Here is a 16,022-nt window from a genome sequence, read left to right on the forward strand (position 1 = left end):
GAACCCAACTCTTATGGCATGAATGGATTGATCTAATTTTTTCATTCTCCTATCCATAGTATCTAGTTTAGCTATGATTGCAGCCAAGTTCTCATTCCCTCCGTCTCTTTTTTTCTCTAGTAACATCGTCTCATGGGTTATGGTACTCGCGTGAGTGCTTAACAAACTCCTCAATCAATTCTTTAATAGCTGTCGACTCCTTCTTTGTCATTGGTCCTTGTGAGTAAAGAAGTTGTCTAGTAGTTACATTGACTCCATCATAGAAAATGCAAACTTCTTGTTGACCATTAAGATCATGTTGAGGGAAACTACTAAGCAAGCCCTTGTACCTCTCCAAAGCTTCATATGAGGATTCTCCGACCTCTTGTGGAAAGTTAGCAATCTTCTTTTTAAGCTTTGAAATCTTCAAAAGTGGAATAAATTGCTCAATGAAAGCATCACGAAGAGTTGCCCATGTAGTAATGGATCCGGGTGCAAGAGATTTCACCCAAACTTTAGCTTCTCCGCTAAATGTCGCTAGAAGCATCCTTGAATGTGTTTGAATGCATCTTCATACTCTTTCCCGGTGAAAGTAATTTGCAATTTCTTTAGTTTCATCAATATTCTTAAATGCATCTGCATACTCTTTCCCAACGAAAGGTATGTCCTGGAACATCGATAGAATATGCCCCTTGAGCTCAAAACGTTTCTCGGCTGGTATCTCGAGTGGAACAAGACCTGGTCCATGTTCTTCACGTATCCTCTTCTTGAAGTCTCCCATCGTCAATCTTGTAATGCCCGCCATCTCTTCAACCTCGCCTTTTATCTCTAAATCGTCTTCTGAATTTTCTTCGGTAGATGTTTTTGGCTAGTATCCTACTTCCATCTTACTTGGAGTCTTCTCAAAATGTTCGAATTTATCGGATTTGAAAGTATTGCTCAATTCGCCCTTCTTTTGTTTCTTCTTGTGGTAAGCAGATTCTGGATCTTCTAGTGGAGGAACAACTGGAGTTTTAGATCCTCGGATCATAAATCACTGAAACAAAAAAAAAAAAACAAAACAAAACACGTAAAAAGGATAAAAATCACTAAACTAATAAACTAACTGAAGCGAGACAACGACGTGGTTATACGTCAAAGAGAAAAGCAAAATTAAGTAATTGTAGAAAAGTAACTTCTTTGGTTTTTACCCCACAAAAAGGATCGAATAGCTAAAAGCACTTAAACTATAAATCAAATAAGTCGTTCCCCAGCAACGTCGCTAAAAACTTTGATGTGCACAAAAGTACCTACTACTCTTAAATTTATAACCTAACAAACTCTTACTAACTATGGACCTATAGGCAGTGTACCTAGTCAGATTATAATATAGCTCAGGTAAGTCGGGTGTCGATCACAGGGAACAGAATTCAATTAAATAAATTAACTACTTCTAATTAAAATAAGACACAAACTATGATTTGGGGGGGGGGGGGTTTACTGATTTTTCAAGATCAGAAGAACTTAAACTATGAACTAGCAATTAAGCAAGCAAAGAAAACAATGTAACTTCAATAATTAAAAGAATACTTCTGCCTAGATAAGATTTCACTTTCTCCTATAGTTGATTTCTAATGGATAGATTATTGTGACATCCCCATTTTCACGGCCAGAAAAGACCGATTTTTTTTTTGTTTATGCTCTATTTAAAAATCAGAGTATTCTTTTGAAGAAATCTGTTGCGGAATTTGTTCCCAGAAAAACATGATAAGTACATTATCAAAGCATTTTCGAAGAAATGTATTTTATTCATTTTAATTTATTGGGATGTCATCGTCAATACAGAAACATAAGCATAAACAGAACTTACATTCATTATCACTAGTGATTTATATCTCCTTAATCCCTCGGTGTAATGTAACCTCATATCGACACCTGTGATACAAATAAACTGAGTGGGTCAGGTTGGGAAACCTGGTGAGTACATAGGGTTTTCAACCCATAATAATATAATTATTATGTTTAATCATCAAACAATTAACCCAATAACCCATCCCCATTATCTTCTTTACTCTTAAGGATTTACCCTAAGAATCAGCTATTCCTCGTTCATTCATTCCTAAGGATTATCCTAAGGAATAGGCACGAAGTCCATCGTTGCCAATGACACAGCTGTCAATATTATCTATTAAGCACAGCTGCCAATATATCGTTTAGGCGTAGCTGCCAGAATTATGACATTCTCTATTAGGCGCAGCTGCCGATATTGTCCTTTGGGCGCAGCTGCCAGGGTTATAATGCTCTCTATTAGGCGCAACTGCCGATACTATCCTTAGAGCGCAACTGCTAGGATGTTTAGAGTAGATCAAAAACATCTACAAATTGTGGCGCAGCTGCCAATGCTCATCTATAGGGTACTAGGTCCATTGTTGCCAATGTTCACCTATAGGGCACTGTGTCCATACTGCCAATGTTCCTCTATATTAGCTTTCATCTGTCATCATTCATCTACCCATGTTTTACCCAACATATTTTGTAGATATAAAATACATATACATTTTAAATCATTGAAAACATGTATAAAATCGTTCATCCAACATAGATAACAAGTATACAGATAATATGCACACATAGCACGTAATTTATATAAAATACTTCATATCTATGTGTAAGATGAAAGTAACTATGCACTCACTTGATAAGGTGCTGACTCGGTACTCGGACAACGCTTCGTTTACTTTAAAATAATTTCATTCGACGAAACCTAGTATTATTACCACTAGATTTTAGTCTAATATTTACCGTGACTAATTATTAGTCTTATTATTATTATTATTATATAAGCGTTTAAACAATACTTTCCAACCACTATGTACAGACAGGGGCCAGACATAAAACAACGGAGGGCAGGACCATTTTGGCATATAGCCCTTTTGAAATCCAACAACCCTATGCGGTCCATTAAACCAGATTCCCCGTACCGCGAGTAGTTAAAAAGATACTATAACGACACTTATATAACTCATAAAAATAGCTCAAATATTTATTATAAGTTCATAATAACAATACTAATTTTAAATATAAGCTATATTAAAATAGGTAAGCATAACTTACTTACAAGGGGGTTTTAGCTAGGAGTCGGGCTCTGCAGGGGCAAAACTTCGTCGCTGAATCTTTCTAAGAAAGATTCGTGCAGCGCTTCAGCGCTCACCTTACTATACTAAAACTACAGGAAGAGAAGACGAATCATGAGGGACCGAAATGCTCGGGGGATAAGAAGAGAAAGACTCTTGAATCAAGAGAATGGTGCAAGAAATATGAGAGCCCAAGCCTCTTATTTAAAGTAATTGAATTTACAAAAACTACCCTCCATAATTACTTAATGACCTTATAGTTATATAAACGACTAAACCCCCTTCATAATATTATTTTAAATAGATTTAACGATATTTGTACTAAACTAATGTCGAAAGTACTCAACACTAGTCTTATAATAACCGCATCATCGATACCTTTCTAATGATATATACATTTGTATATATATGTGTACGTATATATGATTTATACTTTATTTTAATACGTAAATATGCTATTATAATTTGTAACTCGTTCATACGAACTCCATTTTTTACGTTCTTTATATCCACGCCTTGGTATTTACGGGTACTACAACTTTCATTTAGAAGTCGTCAGCTAATTCTCATTCTATCTCAGATTTACAAAAATGTATCGAATTTATCGCGCTCGAAGAGTAGGGACCAAATTTCATCCATATCTTTAACATATGAGCTCTACTATCGACATTCTTTATATCCACACGTAGGTAAAAACAATATCTAAAACTTTCATTTAGACTTCGTCGGCTAATTCTCGACCGATCTTAAATTTAACAGTAGGAGGAGATTATACTGTTAAATGTCCGCGTAAAATTCATAACTTCTACATACGGACTCCGTTTTCGTCTGTCTTTTTACCGCTGAGTTCCTATTAATCAGATCTTCAACTCTCATTTAGGCCGTGTAGGCCAAAAACCGCTCGAACTAAAATTCGAGTTTCGGGTCGTGCACTGCTATGCCAAATTTTAGAAAATTCATAACTTCCTCATACGAAGTCAGATTTGGGAGTCCTTTTTTTGTATGTTCTCGGTTTAATGTATACTAAAATTTTTGTTTAGATCACTAAGGCTAAAAAGTCTTCTACCGTAAATTCACTATTTACGTCTCCCGGTGTTGTGCCGGTTTTGACGTAAAACTTCGACGGGCCATAACTTCTTTGTTATAACTCGGATTTCGGCGTTCTTTATATGTACGGAACCCTTGTAACATATACTACAACTTGGTTAAGATTAATCCTTTTAAATAATCTTCCATCAAAAACTTATTTTTGATGCTCATCGTCTCTAAATTGACTAGCCCGGATCTGCGGGCGTTACAATTATATTCATTACAAATTTACTAGCTATTATGATAAAATATCTAGGCCTACCAATCCATGAATGACAAAGCAATGATCATGCACAAGTTAAACACTAAATTGATGATAGCACAATTAGACTATGAATGATAACAGTTACTCTCCTATGATCAAGTCAAGCAACCAAACATAAATTAAGATTAATTATGCTATCTAACACAGTTAAAGTTACTAGCTTTAATTACTTAAACTAAGTTATGATTGATCCTAGCTCCAATTATCTATTGATCATAAACAATTAGGGGATTGATTCATGCAATTAATATGATCAATTAATACATAAAATCTTATTTATATGCAATATAAACTAGAACTAAAACGTGCTAGGGTCTATAAAACACAAGCAAAATCAAACATAATCATCTAGATAAATAAATCAACACATATGGATCAAGTTCATCTGCACCAAATAGAAGTAAAAGGTATTTAGCCACTCATGTAACAGAAAACCACAATAAATCTAAATGAAATAAGCTAAAGATGAATATGATAAGCAAACCAACTAGATTGATGTTAAATTCTTTTAAATCTTCTTCAATCCTTGAGCTTCAACTGAACTTCGATCTTCTTCTGGGTTGCTAAGGGTTCTTAGTCGCAATAAACTTAAGAAAACCAAACGGGTTTTTATAATTGTAGAAATATAATTGCCATGTCGTGGTTGACCGCCGCCATGATGTGATCTTAGAGTAAATCCCGTGTCTGCCAAGTCAGCCAAATGGTCGCAAATATTCCATTCGCCACGTCGTGTTGAGGAACACCACGACCTGAGTTTCTTCTTCTTTTGTTTTAGCTCCCGTTTCGTGCTTCCATCTCCTCGTATGCTTCCTTTTTGTCCCGGGTAAGTCTTCGCCGCTACAAAACATATTTTAAACATAATAAGTATCTTTTGTTCCATATTAAGCATTATTGTAGCTAAAAATATTAGAAATATGCATTAAATATGTAGTTAATTATGCACATATCATTGATAATACATTATATGTCCATGTTTATGTGATCATATAAGTTCATTCGTTAAAGTGTGTAACATCCCAAAAATTCCAACAATTTTAAACTTTTCAAAACGACCCCTTTTACTAATAAAAATGTTTACAAAATTAGTGTTTCCGAAACCTTATAAAAAAATCAGTGCCTCCTAAGATCAATGACATAAAATCAGGATGTGTACGGTCACGCCTTCGCCTTGTCACGATTCCATGAACTACCTGAAACCATAAACCAAAGTTGTAAGCACAAAGCTTAGTGAGTTCCCTCAAAGCACCACCACACAGAAATATAATATATACCAACAAACAACATGCATACATGGCCTTCAGCATGACTGGAACACGTCATCGGCCTACAGTCAATCTTGTACGCCCACAGAGCCTTCAGTATGACTGGAACGCCCCACCGACATACAGTCTATCTGGTATGCTCACAGAACCTTCAGCATGACTGGTACGCCACATCAAGCCTTCAGCCTATCTGGACCATTCTCTGGGCCTTCGGCCTGATTGGTACGCCCCACTGACCTTCAGTCTATCCGGGCCGCCGTAGGTCTATTGGCCTTCAACAAAAAGCAGTTTCGCCTCAAACCAACCACGCATAAAAGCATGTCGACATATACATAACAGATAAGCACACATATAACATACTGATATAAATATTACCAGGTTTGTTGACCGATAGTAGAAAGCAGTACACTACCAACCTAACCACACTACATCAACACATGCAATCGGTAAACATATAGCCAGAATAGATAACAGGCAGATCTAACATATCACTAAGCATAACATCATCATATCTACCAGGATACAGATCTAACAGATCACTACAACACTCAATCATACGATAAAACAGGATAATAATCCAAAGGGCCGACCTTGGTGTCTTCGACCTACAAGTACAGTGAGGAAAACTCACCTCGCACTGCCGAACCACATCGACGATCCCTAGCTGCTGGCTAACAGATCCCCGAGTTGTCAATATCAAAACAACAGCCAACCAACATTTGGGTTCCAATTCATAACCGTAAATCCATACTCGGGGTAAAAAGACCATTTTACCCCAAACCTAGCTTGGTCCAAGACTAAGGCCCAAACTCCCAATCTAAAATGCCCAAAAGCCAAATAATCAACCAAGGCCCAAATATGGCCCAATTTTCAAAATTGGACCCAAACCCCTTACATGGGCCTTACACTAAAGCCCGACCAATTTCCTACTCCAAAACACTTGTACTCAGATCGCCCATTAATAACACAAACACCCAAGCCCAAACTTGAAGCTCAAATGCAAAATCTCATATGACTGAGTACTCCCCACCCACTTAGTGGGTATGCTAAGAGTACACCCAAGAAACTCAGTACTCCCTGCGTACGAGGAGGTACGCCCCACTTACTGGCCCTGCCTATAACCAACCTAGAAAATTACTTAATTCCTTAAGCCAAGACGTCCAATGCTCAGATATAGATCTAAAACACGCCTTAATCCATAAAGTTGTTAAATTTGAGCTTTTGGATGGCTCAATGGGTCCCAAATCTAAGTTCTTACTTTCCAACTTCATTAAAAAGGCTAAACCACATGCATGAGTTGATATCAACTATCAAGATCACATTTTTATGCATTTGAGACACCTAAAACGTCCAGATCTAGTGTCCAAACTCTTGGGGCAAGCTCAAACTCATAAATACAAACCAAAGGAACCAAAAACCACCCCAAACAAGATCTAACCAAAGAGATGCCAAAATGAGAGCCTTTTACCTTCAATAGATAGAAAAGGATGACAAACTTCTGGATCTACAAGCCCCACTTCAAAAGATGATCCTTGAACAATATTCAATCTCTTCAAATGCTCAATAACACTCCAAAATCACACACAAAAGCTTGAGAACTCCAAGATGGTGGCTAAGGGTCGAATATTAGTGTTTAGGAGGCTTAGAGGCTGATAAGGGTCAAGACTTAAGAAGATAAAATGCTTAAATAGGGGTAAAACTCTAAAAATAAGGGTTTTTAGCTGAAGGGAGTACGCCCCGTGTACCCCTTAGTACGCCCAACGTATTCAAGGCACCATCGCGATCTGGCTAGGCACTACTCCTCGCATCTCGACCAAGATCTAAACACTTAAAACTTCATTTGGCCATATCGTCTTCATCCCAAATCCGTTTCCAACGAACTTTATATCTACGGAAAGGTGACGAGAACCCCTACACTTCTATCAAATCACCATCACCTGAGAACTTCCTAAACAAAACCCAAAATTCATAAACGACCGAGTTATCAAATTATAATTATACCCTTGGGCTCCGAAACACAAACGAACACTAGGATCAATTAGACTATATACCCACCTCCAAAAAGGGCTAATCCTTTCTTCCCCAAGGCCCTAAGCCTTATGATCACTGATGATCGGGCCACGGCCCCGAATAATGAAGCGATTCGAAACCGAGCACTACAACTCTCCCTCACTTAAATTCAATTTTGTCCTTGAAATCATTCCTTACCATCCTCGGCATGCCCGACAGCCTGAGGGACACAATCACAATCTTGAGCATACAACGGCCTTCCCAAGGCAAGCGAACCCAACTCTAGAAGAACTTTCCAAACCGAAGAAGATGAATCCATAATCCCATGCAGAAAACCAACCCTACTTTACCTGAAATCTAAAATATCGAAGTGCTCTAACTCCCCGAAAGACCGCCCATACCATACCACTACCAGCCCAAAACCTCATTAAGCCCAGACTTAACAGAACGCTTCCTATCCCTTCATTGACTTGATGCTTCTCATGGAAAGAAAATCACTCACCATTATTGTTGCGGAACCCTCATGCTTGATAGAATGATTGGATAATCCTTCATGTAGAGGACTCATCCCTGCAATGGTTAGACTCAAACGAGAGCTGCGCAACAGGTTCAAATCTTTTACTCTGAAATTATTTAACCCAAACTGCAAGTGACCTAACATATTCTCAGAATAACAAGCGATTCCACACACTAGATCCAAATCAATATACCACCTTGAATTATCTTGATGCCCTTCACAAATTGAACCAATCCAAGACACAATCACAAAGACTTGATCTATCATCAAAACTGAATCCATTCCTTACCCTTGAACCCTTCGATTGATGCCCTCGGCCTATAGATACCCCAATTCTTACCCCACTGAAAAGAAAATCCTACACATAAACACTCGCGACTCCCAACTCAATATCTCACCCAAAAACCAACCTGATACCCAACCCACAACCCGAGATCCACGGATCTGTGCTTGCATTTCACCTAGAGCCTTCTGATTAATGACAACCCCTCACTAGACCGAGATATAAAGGCTCCCAACCATCACTGAGACTACCGGTCTCCCACCTGGTCCAAACACCATGTTCCCAAGAATCCAAATAACAAGGCTACCCAGCCTATAAACTCATCTGCATCACACACTGACCATCCACTTAATCCTGCAGCTCAATGTAACGCCCGTGTTTCAGGGCTATGTAGTAGTAGACGATGTAATAGTCTAGGTCAACTGTTGTAACTCTTTTTGAAGTAATAAAGATGAATTATTTGAGTATTATGTGAATTATGTGAATTTATGTGCTTTATACTTATTTATAAATGTGTAATAAATAAAGAATAAAAATAAGCGTCAATATTAAAGTGTGAGATAAGCCCAATATCTTTACATAAAGTTTTAGTGGTCGAAACTAGGATTCCGGAGATATAAAGAACGCCGAAATCCGAGTTATAACGAAGAAGTTATGACCCGTCGAAGTTTCGCGATGGAACCGGCACGATACCGGGAAGCGTAAATAGTGAATTTACGATAGAGCGAGTTTTAGCCTTAGCGATCTAAATGAAAGTCGTAGAATATGTTAAACCGAGAGCGTCCATAAAAAGAACGCCCAAATCTGACTTCGTATGAGGAAGTTATGATTTTTCGAAGTTTCGGCTTAGCAGTGTACAGCCCGAAGTTCGAATATTAGATCGAGCGGTTTTTAGCCAACACAACCTCAACGAGAATCGAAGATCTCGTTAATAGTAGCATAACGATAAAAAGACAGACGATAACGGACGTCGGATGAAGAAGTTATGAATTTTTAACGGATCAATCCTGTCCCGGCCTGTTAAAAATAAAACTTTTAAAATAAAGTCAAAATTAGCCGACGGAGTCTAAACAAAAGTTGTAGAGTACGTTCCCGCCTACGCGTGGATATAAAGAACGTCAAAAACGGAGCTCGTATACGAAAGTTATTAATTTTAGAAGTCGGGAAGGAAAATTGCGAAATTGATGCAAACTCGATGACGTGGCTCGATCTGGGCTGTCCAACGCTGATCGGAGGATCACTTCGGATGAAGGACACGTCGCCTCGCCACTACGTCCCACGTCCGAGGACAAGTACGCGCAGCGTACTCCGGCTCTTATCCGTTCCGAGTGCAAGACAGCTGGAGGATCGCTGGCAGCCTCATCCGAAGTTACGCCCAACGTAACCATTTCCGAACGCGGCGCGTACCATTGAAGTTGGAGCCTATAAAAGGCATGCGAGGACCGCCATAATTTCTCACAAATTCACCACAACTTTCTCTCTCTACTTTCTCTCACTACCCCCAAACCCCCCCCCCCCTAAAGCCTAGGTAAAGCCCCTAGCACCCGAAGGAAGCCCCGAGGCTCCCGGAGTCCCGAGAAAAAGGGTCTTTCGGTTCGGAAACACTGCTCCGAGCAAACCCGGTTTTTAAGAAAATCCGCTGTAAGTGAGCTACGCCTACGCAATTTTTAATATAGCTTTTAAATAATTATAGTAATGTTATTAGGTCCTTAAAATAATTATTTGGGCTATTATTATGAGTTATATTGAGTGTTATTTAACGCTTATATAATAGTAATAATAGCTAGACTATTAATTAGTCACAGTTAACGTTAAAACTAAACTCTAGTGGTATTGATACTAGGTTTTGGTCAAGGAAAAATTGTTTTGAGATAACGAAGTGCTGTTCGAGTACCAAGTCACCACCTAATCAGGTGAGTGCATAGTTACTTTCATCTTACACATAGATATGAAGTATTTTATGTAAACTACGTGTTATGTGTGCATATTATCTGAATACTTGTTGTCTATGCTGATGAAAGATTTTTATACATGTTTTAAATGATTTAAACTGTATATGTATTTTATATCTACAAAAATGTTGGGGTAAACATGGGTAGATGTAATGAGACGATGTGTGATAAAATGATGAGAGGCCTCGATGTTGTTGGTGATCCAGTCATCCAGTGGAGTATAGATGACGACCACAGACTCTTCTAGACAGTCCAGTGGAACGCTAGCATGCTCGCAACCTGTAGGTGTTTGTGAACGATGTGTTCACCGGTGTACTCCATCCCCCTCATGGTTGCCTATAGGACATTTATTGCTGAGGAATCCCCTTAGCAGTAGTGTCCATCTCGATGATGATCCTTAGGCTAGGTCCCTTATGATAGGTGTTTAGGGACATAAAGTGAGGATAACGGGAACGGGTAAACGGGTTATTGTTGGTTGATGAAATTAAATAACTTATTTATTGTGGGTTGAAAACCCTATGTGCTCACCAGGCTCCCAAGCCTGACCCACTCAGTTTCATGTATTACAGGTAGTGGCGCTCGAGCATAGATGTGATGTTTTGGATGAGGGATTACGGATATAGGCCTGTAGATATGAAATAATGTAGTAAGGCTTATATTGTACTGTTTATGCTTTTGATCTGTATCGAACACGACATCCCGAGTCTTTTAATGAAATACATTTCTTTGGAAATGCTTTTGATAAATATTTATCATATTTTGTTTTGGGACAAATTCTGCAACATTTTTATTTAAAAATGTTACTCTGATTTTTATAAAGCATAAACAAAATCGGTCTTTTCTGGCCGTGAAAATGGGGATGTCACAGTTGGTATCAGAGCATTAGTTTAAGCGAACTAGGAATTTGTAGGATTTCTAGACTTAAACTTAGAATGCTAAGCGATATCGTGAGATGTGAGCACTAGCTTATTTAGGAAAGTATGCCTAATATGCTTTATGTGCTAAATGATTTATGCCTTATATGCTGTTATTTGTTCGGATCTATGGTCTGTTGCCGACCTGATCTGGAAACCTTATGTGTTTAGGATTCTAAACGTACGACTACGATATTAGAACTAACATGTAAACGTTTCGGAGAGATAAGGGTGATTTAAACGTCTATCCTAAATAAAGATTTAAATTCACCTTATTCGGTGTATAGATCAAGATGGCAAAAACCCACAGTGGAGCTAGGAATGCAAATGGGAATAGGAATCAACCCCCAGCGATTCAGCAAATACCTGTTGTAGTAGAATTTTCACCCGAGCCAATCACCATGGCTGGAGTACAAGCCATGATTCGGTCTATGTTAGCGGAACAAAGGGAAGAAATGAGACAGATGTTGAATAGGGACGAACCTACCATGCCCATTGAGCAACCCGAGCTGATTCCCGAGCAATCGGAGGAAGGGAACTATAGCCGCCATCTGAGTCAAGTTGGGACTCAAGGAGAACGAAGGAATGACCCGGAGAGGGGAAACGACAAGGATGGGCGGATGTATAAGAATTTCTTGGGTGCCAAGACACCAAGTCTCTCAGGAAGCCCAAAGCCTATTGAGATTATGGACTGGATCTCTGAAATGGAGATGGTGTTCGAGAGCTGCAGCTGTAGCGAGAAACAGAAGACCGTATTCGCAGTAAGACAACTGAAAACTGCAATCTTGAGCTGGTGGAAGTTACTGGCAAATACAATGAGTTCCAAAACCTGAAGAATGGGAGAATGAGCGTTGACGACTACGCTACTGCATTCACGGAGAAGATGAAATTGTTTCCATACGTAGTGCCAACCGAACTCTCCAAAATTAAGAAGTTCGCAAATGGACTGCCAGCCGACTTTGTCCCGACAGTTAAGATCGCAACCACTCTGAAATCAGCTGTTCGAGCAGCTAAAAATGTGGAGACCCAGCAAAAGGAAAGGGGTCTGGAGAAGGCCGAGGTTGGTGAGAAAAGGAAATTCGATGGATCTTCAAGGTCCAACAAGAAAAGTAAATTCTCGAAGTCCGGTTCGAAGGGAGGAGGAGCCGAAGCAAAGTGGTGTGACAAGTGCAAGAAGAAGTACTCCGGAAAATGCGACGGAGAAATCACCTGCTTTAAGTGTGGAAAGACCGGGCACTATGCCAATGAATGCACCCTCACCAAGAAATTTTGTTATGGGTGTGGCGAGGAAGGGCACATTTCGAGGGACTGCCCAAAGAAGAAGGAGGCAGGAAGACCCAACATTCCACCGAAGCCGAAGGCAAGAGCCTTCCAGATGACGCTCGAAGCTGCAAAGGAGGCAAACGATGTCGCTTCAGGTACCTTCCTTGTAAATGGTTTGCCTGCCAATATATTGATTTTTTCCGGAGCAAACTACTCCTTTGTGTCGTATAAATTTGGTGGGAAATTAGCATTGCCTGTAGAAAAACTTGATAATGCCCTAATTGTGGAAGTTGTTGTAACATCCGGGAATTTGGGTATATCTATTTAACCCTTCCTTCTTTCTAAGTTGTGTTGTTTAGCCCTTAAAAGTAGATTGTGGCAAATGAGTACGTTGGGCGTACTGAAGAGTACGCTGCACGTACTCATGGGCGTGTTTTGGACGCGGACTCCACCCGGTACGCTGGACGTACCTTAGGCTACGCTGGGCGTAGCGGGTCCAGACTCAAAACCCTAAATGAGACTTGAGCCCTATATAAAGAAAGCTATGGCCTTATCCTCAGCCACCATTTGAGAGAGTGAAACCCTAAGAGAGAGCCAACCTTCGTTCTAAGCTTGTGTGTGAGTGTTCTTGAGCTAAAAGTGCCTTTGTGTGTTAGTGAAGAAGAAGAGGAGGTTCTTGTGAAGGCTAGAAGTTAGAGTGCAAGCTTGGATCTAAGTTCTACAGAGGGAGGAGCTTCACTTGGAGGTAAAAAGCTCTTAGCTTTCCTTGTGATTGTTGATTTGTGCTTCATGGACCAATTTTAGGGTTTTTGGTCCCAAGGTGGAGACTTTATGAGCAGAAGGTCTCCATAAGCTTAGATCTACTATATTTCAGAGTATTGTGAGTTGAGGGTTCATAAAAATCCAATCTTGGACGTGAATATTAAGTCATGCATGAGATCTAGGCTTAATGAGGGAAGAGGAAATGTGTTAGAGTGATTAGTGACCTTTACAGCCATGCAAAGGCTTAAAGGTTTCAACTTTATGTATTAAGTGGCCTTAGAGAAGTCAGATATGAAGTTTGAGTTTATGTCTTAACCATTTAAGACCCAAAATCAAAAGGAGTATGAAACTAGGAGTTACGCGGGGCGTAATCCCAGTACGCGCAGCGTAGGGGTCGCGTTCCCCGATTCTGTGAAGTCGCCGGGTACGCCCAGCATACATATTTGGTACGCGCAGCGTAACCCGAAGGGTTGACTTTTGTTGACTTTTAGGGTTTAGTCAATGATTGGATCTTTGAGCCATAAGAGGGGTAAAATGGTCTTTTACCCTTCTGAGAGAACTTAGAGTGGGATTAGTCTAGCCTTTGAGAGTTGTATTGATTAGAGTAATTGTTCCATGTGATTAGGCGGAGGCTAGACCAGTATTACCGAGTTCGAGATTTACCGAGTTACCCGTGGTGAGTCTTCTCACTATGCTTTACCTAGAGTGGTAATTAGAGTTATATGACAGAGTATCTTGTATGTTATTTATGTGATTGTGATGCACTGCATTATTACTATGTGATTTATGCTGTGTATGTTCCAGAGTTTACAGGGTTGGAACCGGAAGGTTCACAGAGTTAGGACCAGAGGGTCCACAGAGTTAGGACCAGAGGGTCCATAGAGTTAGGACCAGAGGGTCCACAGAATTAAAGCCTCGAGTGGCTAATATGTGTTATATGTGGTATTTTGGAGAACTCACTAAGCTTCGTGCTTACCGTGTTATGTGTTATGTGTTTCAGTTTTTCTCAGTATCTCGGGACGGCACCGGCTTGATTGTACACACCAGTGAAAGAGTTATGTTTCGAGGATCATGGATTATTAAGTAATTAAGAAGGGATTGTGCTTTGTAAACTGAAAAAATGATGTTTTATGAAATGTTTATTGAGAATCATATGTTTTTTTCAAAAGAAAATTTGTTTAGAAAATTTACCGTGTTACAAGTTGGTATCAGAGCCTTGGTTTGAGGGATGCGGATGCACCTTCGGGTATATCTAGACTCAAACTGAGGAATTGAGGAAAATTTTCAAATAAATGATTTTTCTAAAACGAGCAAGAGTTCCTAAGAGAAAACGAGAAAGAGCAGTGTGTACAATCAGCCAGAGCCCGAACGGTGATTTCCCAAAATACCCTTACCTTATGTGTTATGAGATATTATGAGATGTTATGCATGCTAGAGATAGGCTAGGTATTTCATATTTTAGGACTAGAGTGGCCTGATTTGTGATGCCTTAGCCTAGGAGTTGCTGTTATCTGTGATGCGTTTTCGAGTATGTGCTGAGTAAGAGTATCCAGCGGGGATCCTTGTAGAGAGAGATTGAGTAGAGGAGTAATCTAAGAGAGATGCCTAGATGAGCATTGTGGAGCCTAATCGAGAGAGTAGCTAGATACCCGTGAGGGTTAGAGTTACAGAGTTCGATGATATCTTTGAGTATGAGCAGAGCAAGTGGAGTTATCACCTAGAGTGAGTTCTACGTATTTATTCGCTGCCCGAATGCTGTTTGCTTTGTGCTTTGTGGAACTCTCGATGATGGGAGTCAGCTACTAAGTGAATATGATGATATTCAGGAGGTAGATGACTGGCATCATTAGGAATTCTTCAGCAGCTGATGGCGGAGAAGTGTGAGGACCTAGGGAGAACCTAGGGGTGATCATGGTCAGATGAGTGCGTTGATAGAGTAGAGCATTTCGCTGGGGAGCGAGCACGCATAATAAGATTGACGGCTGAAAAGGTTGAACAGCTACTTAGGGAATCTGGGATGATCCGTGTAGAGAGTATGGGTAGATGTGGCAGGTAGTATGGGCCCGTACTACTGAAAGCAGAGGACCCATACTCGATGCAGGGAGTATTCCGGAGGATTTGAAGTAGTAGATTGAGAAGTGATTTCATGGTTCGAGTACCATGATTTGTAGCAGATCGAGAGGTGATTTCATGGTTCGAGTACCATGATTTGTAGCAGATTGAGAGGTGATTTCATGGTTCGAGTACCATGATTTGTAGCAGATCGAGAGGTGATTTCATGGTTCGAGTACCATGATTTGTAGCAGATTGAAAGGTGATTTCATGGTTCGAGTACCATGATTTGTAGCAGATCGAGAGGCGATTTCATGATTTGTAGCAGATTGAGAGGTGATTTCATGGTTCGAGCACCATGATTTGTAGCAGATCAAGAGGTGATGTCATGCTTCGAGTACCATGATTTGTAGCAGATCGAGAGGTGATGGCATGGGTCGAGTACCATGATTCATAGCAGATCGAGAAGTGGCCACATGGTTCGAGTACCATGACCCGTGGCGGTTAGTGTTACTGGTTCTACCAGTTATTCCGTGGTGATTGGTTAGACCGAGATCAGAT

The 16,022-nt window shown here is 39.9% G+C and overlaps 1 non-coding gene across 1 annotated transcript; it reads left to right on the top strand.

Annotated features, from left to right (window-relative positions):
* The first annotated feature begins 290 nt into the window (after nucleotides 1-290).
* Nucleotides 291-397, top strand: LOC145118328 (small nucleolar RNA R71). Its single transcript, XR_013713284.1, has one exon. It is a non-coding gene; the product is annotated as a small nucleolar RNA R71 (small nucleolar RNA).
* The last annotated feature ends 15,625 nt before the right edge of the window (nucleotides 398-16,022 follow it).

This window comes from Lactuca virosa, chromosome 5 (assembly GCF_052849685.1).
Source record: "Lactuca virosa cultivar CGN04683 chromosome 5, Lactuca_virosa_CGN04683_v6, whole genome shotgun sequence".
In the NCBI taxonomy this organism is placed as follows: Eukaryota; Viridiplantae; Streptophyta; class Magnoliopsida; order Asterales; family Asteraceae; genus Lactuca; species Lactuca virosa.